This window comes from Cygnus olor, chromosome 2 (assembly GCF_009769625.2).
Source record: "Cygnus olor isolate bCygOlo1 chromosome 2, bCygOlo1.pri.v2, whole genome shotgun sequence".
Taxonomy (NCBI): Eukaryota; Metazoa; Chordata; class Aves; order Anseriformes; family Anatidae; genus Cygnus; species Cygnus olor.
In genome coordinates, this window is record NC_049170.1 from 105,415,789 (window position 1) to 105,424,777 (window position 8,989).

At 42.1% G+C, this 8,989-nt stretch overlaps 1 long non-coding RNA gene across 1 annotated transcript; it reads left to right on the plus strand.

Annotated features, from left to right (window-relative positions):
- The first annotated feature begins 1,456 nt into the window (after positions 1-1,456).
- Positions 1,457-7,067, plus strand: LOC121066466. Its single transcript, XR_005817788.1, has 2 exons — positions 1,457-1,632; positions 3,355-7,067. It is a non-coding gene; the product is annotated as an uncharacterized LOC121066466 (long non-coding RNA).
- The last annotated feature ends 1,922 nt before the right edge of the window (positions 7,068-8,989 follow it).

The following is an 8,989-nucleotide window of genomic DNA, read 5'->3' on the forward strand; positions in this document are numbered from 1 at the left end:
CCATCTAAATGTAGGGCTGCCCTCTGTTGGCAAGCCAGTCTGGCCGAGTTAGCCTCTAAGGAAGGGTTTTGGTGTGTGGCTGGGACACGGGTTAGGGCAATGCTTCAGCTGCAGCTCCACAAGCCCTGAGCTGCAAGGTGGTGCGGGATGGTTCAGCTGCAGCGCCAGGCAGCAGCAGCCTGCCAGTCTTACTGGCAACATCGCGTGATTTACGAAAGCAAGACCAGAAAGGGACCAAATGCTGCTAGATCAATACCTACATCAGGTGTTGTTAGGCTGCTTCTGTACAACCTGGAGAACCTGGTGACGGAGCACTGGAACAGGCTGCCCAGGGAGGTTGTGGAGTCTCCTTCTCTGGAGATATTCAAGGCCCGTCTGGACGCCTACCTGGGCAGCCTGCTCTAGGGAACCTGCTTTGGCAGGGGGGTTGGACCCGATGATCTCTCGATGTCCCTTGCGACCCCTACAATTCTGTGATTCTGTGAGAAGGAAATGAACCTGAGGGACTTCTGTGTGCACTCCTCTCATCTCGTCATGCAACTCTCAGCAGAAATTAATAAACAGTCATCAGGATTTGCAGAAAATACTCTGCTTTTGCATGGCCTTCATGTGTACTTGTCACGTAACACGCCAGCACGTGCACTGGTTATTTGGTTGAAAAAGGGGTTGAATGCAGGTGTTTTATCCCAGCCTCTCACATACTCGTACACGGCTGATAGCATCTGAAATGTTCACAGCTGCACGAGGCAGAGCAGACCAAAGAATGAGCCTGAAAACGAGCCAATTTAAAACCTCCAGACTGAACTCATCTTTCAGAGTGAGCCACGCCACCGGGCGTGTTTGACCCAGGTGCCGAAGAAAGGTGTGCTGTGTCACATCGTGCTGCTTCCTCTTGGGCTTTGGCAGCTCGTCTCGCTACCAGACAGAATTGGGGTGGATGGAAATTTGGCCACCACTGCAACTGAAATCCACAAGTGTCAGTAACCACCAACGGGACTCTCAAATATCACCCATGACATTTTGCATATGTTTAAAGACACAGTAGGTTTGCTGCGTAGTTGTGTTTGTTTTTAATGATCTGCTTTTTAGCTTCTCTCCCTCAAAGCTCTTTGATGCAGATACGCACAGACAGAAAACTTGCCATGAGCTGTTGTTTTCTAGGAAAAAGAAGCAGTGGTCCAAAATCAGCATGGGTGGAAATAAAAGGTTTGTGTTGGCTAAAATTGACTTACATATTTTCTATTAGTTGTTTTCTTTTTATCACTATGTGATACGAACACCAACCTGTTCTGATTGTTCTGATTTTAAGGATTTGAAACAAATACACTTAGTTGTCAGCAGGTGGCTCTGCATTAAGTCTGAGCTCTGTTCTTAATGCTCCCACAGAACTAGAACTGTTTTGAACAATCTTTTTTTTTTTTTTTTTTTTTTTTTTTTTTTTTTTTTTTTTAAGGCAGAAAGAAGATAATAAAAGCCTAGGATGTGTCAGTAGGAAAGATATTTGCCAGGGGAAAGATAAAAAAATGAAAATCTCTTGCTTGAAGGGAACAGTGGCAGTGCTGCTAGCGAAAATGCCCAGTCATTGTAAAAGCAGCCATGTCATCTCTGCTAGATACGCAACCAGATTTTCAGGTGATGCATCAGGCATTTTGTTTTTGTTTGAGGGTTCTTTATTTTTTGTGCCTGTTGTTTTCTTTTCAAATCCCTGCTATTTACATAAAGGACATTGCTGAGGCATGATGTCACTGAGTGTCAACAGTGCCAGTGGAAGCACTGAAATTTTGGGTTTTAACTATCTTGTTGCAGTAAATGGGAAATTTTCCACGTCCTTCAGTGGGAGCAGGACTGGCTCCTCCGAGCCTCACGGTATCAGTCCAAGTGAGGCTGTGGTGTCTCCAGCAGTGCTGCAAATCAGACGGTGTATGAAACTAATCCAGCTGCAGCAATGGCTTGATGAATATAAAACCATATATATCCTTGTCTGAAGTTGTTCTTGTAGCTATCAAAGCTGTGTTCACGATGTTGCACAGGAAGAATGTAAAGGCCAACACCACAGCCCTCTGTGCCCTGAGCACCACGCAGGACTGTTACTTCTGTTTGGCATTTTTCAGTCTCTCTCTTTTGAAACTGAAATTGCATGCTGCCCTGCATGTGTTTCTTGTCCCCCCAAAATGACAATTTAACTAAATAAGCAGTATAACATATACTGGACAAAACAGAGGAAGGTGTTTCCCTGTGTTTCTTTCTTATTTTAACGGTGGGCAGCAGCTGTCTTCTATAAGCAGGTGAGATGATCCTCGGCTAATGTGTATGTAAAAGCTTTGTGAATTTATGAGAATAGTAAATTTGAGTTAGGCTTTGAGAAAGAAAACTGGACTATACCAGATGACTGGGTTGTGGAGAAAATACATGTGTTTTACAGTGTATAAGGAGGGGAGGGAACAAAAGGACAATATTTTAGCCACACCTCAGTATTCCTGGCCATTTCCATATTGCAGCATATAGGTTGAATGGATTGTACTTATGGCACTTAGGCTGGAGCACTTTTGATCTTTTTCATGGAGAAAGCAATTACCTCCTTTTCTGAAATTTAGCTCTGACACGTCTTCTGGTCATACCAATCCTGTTCTGCGACATTCTGCTTGGCTGTGAATTATTTTTCTGTAATTAGAGCTTTATTTTTAGTTTTTTTTTGGGGGGGGAGAAAGGATATTTGTTTGTTTTCAGGATTCTACTTCAGTCAACGTATTGATTTATCTAAGGTAACACTGAGCTACTGAAGTGAGACTGGAAGGGAGCAAAAAAGTAGGTCAGGTACCTGAGGTTCCCTGTGTACCTTGATTTTCAGTATAGCCATGCAATGGCAGAGGGCTACTGCTCTTCACATCCCTGCCACACTGCATTGCAAAGAAGAGTTTGATGGTCTTTTGATTGCAGACTGGTGCTACCTAGCATGCATTATCAGTTTCTTCTTTTTAAGCTTCAAAATAATGAAGATCAGTTTAGATCTCCAGGCTTCCCAGGGGACAGTTTACTGATGCTTATCCACTGCTAACAGCTGCATGCTGATGGTGCTTATTTTCTTAGTGCCTTGGAAAAGATATTGTGAAAGAGCAGGTTGGAAGACACCCCTGGGGATTCCCTAGTCCAACCCAACCGCTCTAAGCAGAATGAACTAGAACAGGTTGCTGAGGGCCATGTCCTGGGATTCTGAATATCTCCAAGGATGGAGATTTCTTTGCCTTTCGAGACAACCCATTCCAGTGCTCAGTTATCCTTAAAATAAAACAAAATAAAATAAATAAACAGACCCAAACCCTTTTCTTATGTTTAAACTGATTTATTGTATTTCAGTTTGTACCCATTGCCTCTTGTTCTATCGCTGGACACCACTGAGAAGAGCTTGGCTCCATCTTCTTTAGTCCCTCGTGCCAGGTATTTATGCACGTTGATAAGATCTCCCTGAGCCTTCCCTGCTCAAGGCTAAACAATCCCAGCTCTCTCAGCCTGTCCTCCTGTGACAGATGCTCCAAGCCCTTAATCACCTTAGCGGCCCTTTGCTGGACCTGCTGCAGTATGTCCATGTCTCCCGTGTACTGGGGAGCCCAGCACTGGACACAGCACTCCAGGTGTGGCCTCACCAGAGCAGAGCAGTAGGGAAAGAGCACCTGCCTTGGCCTGCAGGCAATGCTCTCCCTAACACAGCCCAGGATGCCGCTGGCCTTGTTTGCTTCAAGGGCACATTGCTAGCTCGTGGTCAATTTGTTGTCCACCAGCACTCCCAGGTCTTGGCAAGGCTGCTTTCTAGCCAGACAGCTGCTGAAGTCTACGTGGGTGCATGGGGTTATTCTTCCCCAGATGTAGGACCTCACATTTCCTTTCACTGATCTTCATGAAGTTCCTGCCCGCACATCTCTCCAGACTGTTGAGGTCCCTCTGAGTGGCAGCACAACTGGCTGGTGTATCAACCTCATCTCCCAGTTTTGTATCGCAACTTGTTGAGGGTGCACTCTGTCCCATTGTCTAGGTTTTTAATAAAAAGTTTAAACAGCATTGGACCCAGTATCAACCCCAGATCCATCCACAGCAGCACTCCAGTGGTGTGAACTATCCCACTGTGTTTCCATTAAATTATTGCTCTGCGACTGCACACAAGTTGCAATAGTTTGTTGGTAGATCGTTCAGATTTTTGACCTCAGATTATTTTAAGACACGTTTGCATAGGTAATTGGGTTGAGTAGGTGTCAAAAAAATATCCTTGTAGCTGCAGAACCCCTGTGCTTACACGCTAGAAGAATGGTTACCCCCATGACCACTGGAAGCAAAGTGAAAGTCAGGTTGCTGTGGCGAGGGCCAGCTGCCCCCAAGGGAAGGGGCACTGGGTGCCCAGCATGATCAAAGGCCAGTGGGGCAAGGACCTCGGGGCCCAGTACCTGAGTGAGACAAGCAGGGCACGTCTGGTGACCAGGATCAGTCCCAATCACCAGGCAAGTCCGTAGTGACGAGGTGGGTCCGTGGGGATGGTTAGGGCGCCCATCAGTGTGGCACATAAACTAACACAAACATGGCCATGATGTAGCTCCACAAAGGGCAAGGGGGAGCGCTTCAGCCTTGAAGTGGTTCCCATGGGAAGAAGCCCCACTGAGGCTTTCTCCAGTTCCTTCTTCAAAACAGCTCTTATCAGCCGGTCTTCGGTGTCGCCGAGCTGGTGGGCGGCTCTGCTCAGGGCCCTGACAGTGAATTTGTGAGGCTGGCTATTAGGTTAAACTGCCTGCTTTCCAAGAGGAGTAAATGGGAACTTCAAGGAACCATAATAAAGATGAGACTTGGGGTTTTGTACTTCTGTCAGTGGGATGAACAAGAAAGGAACCATACAGAATTTACAGATTTTAATGAATTTCTACTCTTCTACGGCTAATATGAGTCACTCTGAATTTATTTCTTCTGAGCACTCTTTTCACATGTGAAGTTTGTCTGTACTGGATTTACTGCTTCTCTGACTCTTCAGGAACTGGAAAACTGAGAACAAAACCAGCCTGATTAAAGCTCAAGAGTACACAGAACTTGCTTAACTGACAGCAAACATTGTGAAAGTTATTTACAACTAGAACAACACAGGCTTTGTTTCTTTCTTTTGTTAGTATCATATAGATAATATTTATTCGTACGTAAAATAGTAACTTCATGATACTTGAGGGTTTTCCTAATTTGCACACTGGTCTATTCATTTCTGTGATTGTTAATTTCTAGCATTTATTACAAAATAATGAGAAGCTCTTTAAAACTACACTGGTATGTGGTACAGTACAAAACCAGTGCTATTTTCCAAAGTACATAGAACAACATTGCAAAAGAGAAGCACGACAGTTCAATGTGGACATTTCTGTATTTTTAAAATAAGTTTTCATAACAAAATCTCTGTATGGTAGAGATGAGTTTAACTTCCATAGGTGTCAATGTCTGGAGAGCATTCATTGACATTGTGCATGCTTACATGAAGAATTAGCCAGGTTTTGCTTTCTTGACCCAAACTTGGCTATTGGCTATGTAGTCCGTGTTTGCCTTGACTTTATAAACATCTGAAGATAATTATTCTTAGCTTCTAGTACATAACTACAGAAGGAAGATGTCTTAGACAAAACTACGGATAAGAAATACGAGTTGTAATGACTTTATGTCTTGTTTTTTTTTTCCAGATGCACACTTAGGTTCAGATTTACTGCAGGCTAGCAAGTCAGTGGAAGGTATTCTGGTGTAAATAACCGGTCTTAATCTCTTTTGAAGTCAGGTTACATCTGTAAAACTAATTCCTCCTCCCACTGCTGTTTTATGTCTAGATGCAAAATTGCAGGGATAAAGTGCATCTGAAAAAATCTCAGTAAAATATAAGTCATTTTATCATAAATTTTGGAAACACTGTTAAAAACCAGTGAGCCCTTGCACTTTGTATACTTATTTCTACATTTGCAAAGTGAATGCAAAATACTAATATTGTATTAATGCAGCACGTCTCATTCTTGTTACAAACAGTAAATGATTACACCAGGTGCAAGGCAGAAAACAACCAGCATTAAATTTCTAGTTTCCTACATATATATGATAATTACATTTTACAGTAAAGAAATTCATTAAAATATTTGTTGTCTGAAACATTAAGAGCGACCCTGAGGCATGCTGAGCACCTGAGGTAACTATTTAGAATCACTCGGTGTCTCCAGACATCCTGGCTACGTGTCAGTACTTACATCCCAGAAGACTTAGCTGTGATTTCAGCACAAAGACAACTGATAGCTTTGCTGAGTTACAGTGATAGTCACGTTGTGGCCTGAGTTTCATTGACGTCACCGAGGCTGTGCCCACTTGTGCCAATAGTGCCTTTGGCCCACATTTTCTTCAGTGGGGCTTACTGGCATTTTCTGGTGGCACGGCTCAACAAGAACAACATTGGACAGCACTTGGCAAGACAAAATATCTGTGTTTCTCAGGAGAACAATGTGTTGCTTATGAAAAAGGAGAAACAAAAGCGATGGAATCCTGGTTTTAGTTCCATGTTGTCTGACAGCCTGAATAATAATGCTTGAATTCATTTCAAAATAGAATAAACCAGTATTCCTATTATGAATATATTCAATTCACGGTTTTGTAAGTGACCATTAATGTCACAGTTTTTAGAAGAAATGCTATGTCATCGATACAGAAACAGTGCACTTGCATATATAGTTCTACTTCCCTAAATCGTCCAAAATTCAAATACCACCATTGCATATCTAGGGCTAAAACAAAAACACTGTTAAATGACATAGACCTTTCACAGCTAATGAAGATTCCAGCTTAACGTGATAAAGTTTCTCTGTTCTCTACTGACCTCTTTAATACAAATATAATCTTTCTGTGTGAAGAATGTTTCTGCGAGTCTAAGATTTTTACCTTAGCAAACACATCTGAATAAATGTTCTTCTTTCCGTGGATTAATACTTTGAATTTTATTGCAACCGTTGGCTGAAGGTACAGACATTCAGAAAATTAAAGAGAATTTTTGTGAGCCTTTGCATGTGCAATTTGTAAATTAAAAAACTAGCCTGTTCTCAATTTCCATCTCGATTTATGTATTTATATATACCATTATACATATATATAAAAAAATATTGTTCCACCTTTCAGAAATATTGGAAAATTATGCGTGTACGTATATGAATATATGAATAATATTTGAATATTTTTTTCAAACGGTCCTGGCAGTGATTTTGGCTGGAACTGCTAGGGTTTCCTCCCAGGAGCTGAAAAGCACTCCTTTTGGAGCTGCTTAACGTTCTTCACTGTACACCAGGCATTGCTGAGCCAGAGGAGGCTTTCCCTCCCTGCAGTCAGATTGGATCTTCTGCATGTGAAACATGTTTTTGGCTAGGCTATTTTTTTTCCTACTGTAAATAGGTGCAATTCCACTGTTTTGTCCAATTCATCTCGGTAACTGTTGTCAAGATGACACAGGCCTCTATTTTGAATCTATTTCAATGAATTGTGTAGCAATGGTTTTTAAATGCCATATTATAAAAAATCCTGGGTATTCACTAGGAGTATACTAGCTTTCAGTAAAACTGAAAGTCTGTGACTAAACTGAAGAAAGCACGGTGTATTAGGCTATGATATTAATGGGGCACACCGTGGTAGTGTGCATAAAAGGTTACAGTGCTCTGTATTAGGGTATGCACTGAAGTATTTAGCATGATTTCAGTAATTGTATAAAACTGAATCCAATTAAAGAACCTTCTGAACATTCATTAATTCTCATACCAGCTCTGTGAGGTGGGTCTGTCTGTCTATGGTGTTACACCAGGCTGCATTGCAGTACGTTGTATGTATTAACAGATTTCATAGCAGTATACAAGAGAAATAGTACACTTTGGTAAGCTGCGGTACAGAATTCTGATTCTCCGTGTTGTGAAATACCTTCCAATCCCCATTCCCATTCTGTGATGAGAACGGACACACTTCAACCTTCAATGCATTTTACTCTAGAGTGGGCTGTAAAGAACAGAAGCACCAAACCACTATCATAACACATTTTAAAATAAAATTTTTTGGAGCAAAACCCAAGGAAATCCAGTTACCATCCTTAACAGTTACTCCTCTTTTGAAAACAAGTAGGTCTTTTGCAATTTGAACAGAGCATGCATCTAAAATGCAGTATCCTATAGTGCTATTGTCATGCAAGGTCCCTAAATTAGAGGAAGATGGAATTCCTCTTTCCAGTGTCGGTGGATGATTTGTCACATTCCTTAGCATTGTGTGGATGCTTTATGAAAGACCTAACTGTAACGCACTGTACAATGGAAACTGCTGTAGGATACTTGATTCTGATTGCTCTACATTTTCAGTCTTGGTCACACAATACTGAAACAGAGCATGTTTTTGTATAGCTTCCCTACAGGCATAAAGAAATAAAAAAAATTAAACTGTCTTGGTCACTCTAGGAAGCTAAAGGGGTTTGTGTTAATTTGCTGTAGTGACTTAAGTCTCATTTCATTATTCAAAGATTCTCTTGCACTTCTGTGCATGCACTGACTAGGTCCAGCCTTGCTGAGGAACTAGCGTAACTCAAGTATTGGTAGCTGTTGGAAAGTGATTTTATTGTTTTAACTGAAGCCGTTGCCAACAGGAACAAAAATCTAGATGAAAAATGGAGAATGCTGCCAGTGGGCCCTTAGGTAAGAGCTCCAACACACGCAATTCCTCAATATGGTGGGATTAGCAATGGGAAAATATCAGTCCTTTGGCACATATGCAACACGCTGATACTTGTCCTGTAAGATCTGCTGAGCTCAACAAGACACATTGCAAAGGACTCGACCACCAACCATTTTGCTGGAGTTCACGGGTATTTCCACTGCTTATTCTACCAAAATGTCCGTATTCACATGCCCACGGGAGAGCAGGCTGGCCAGCTGGGAGGTGTGAAATGTTTCAAACCACCGAGCTGGTGAGGGACACG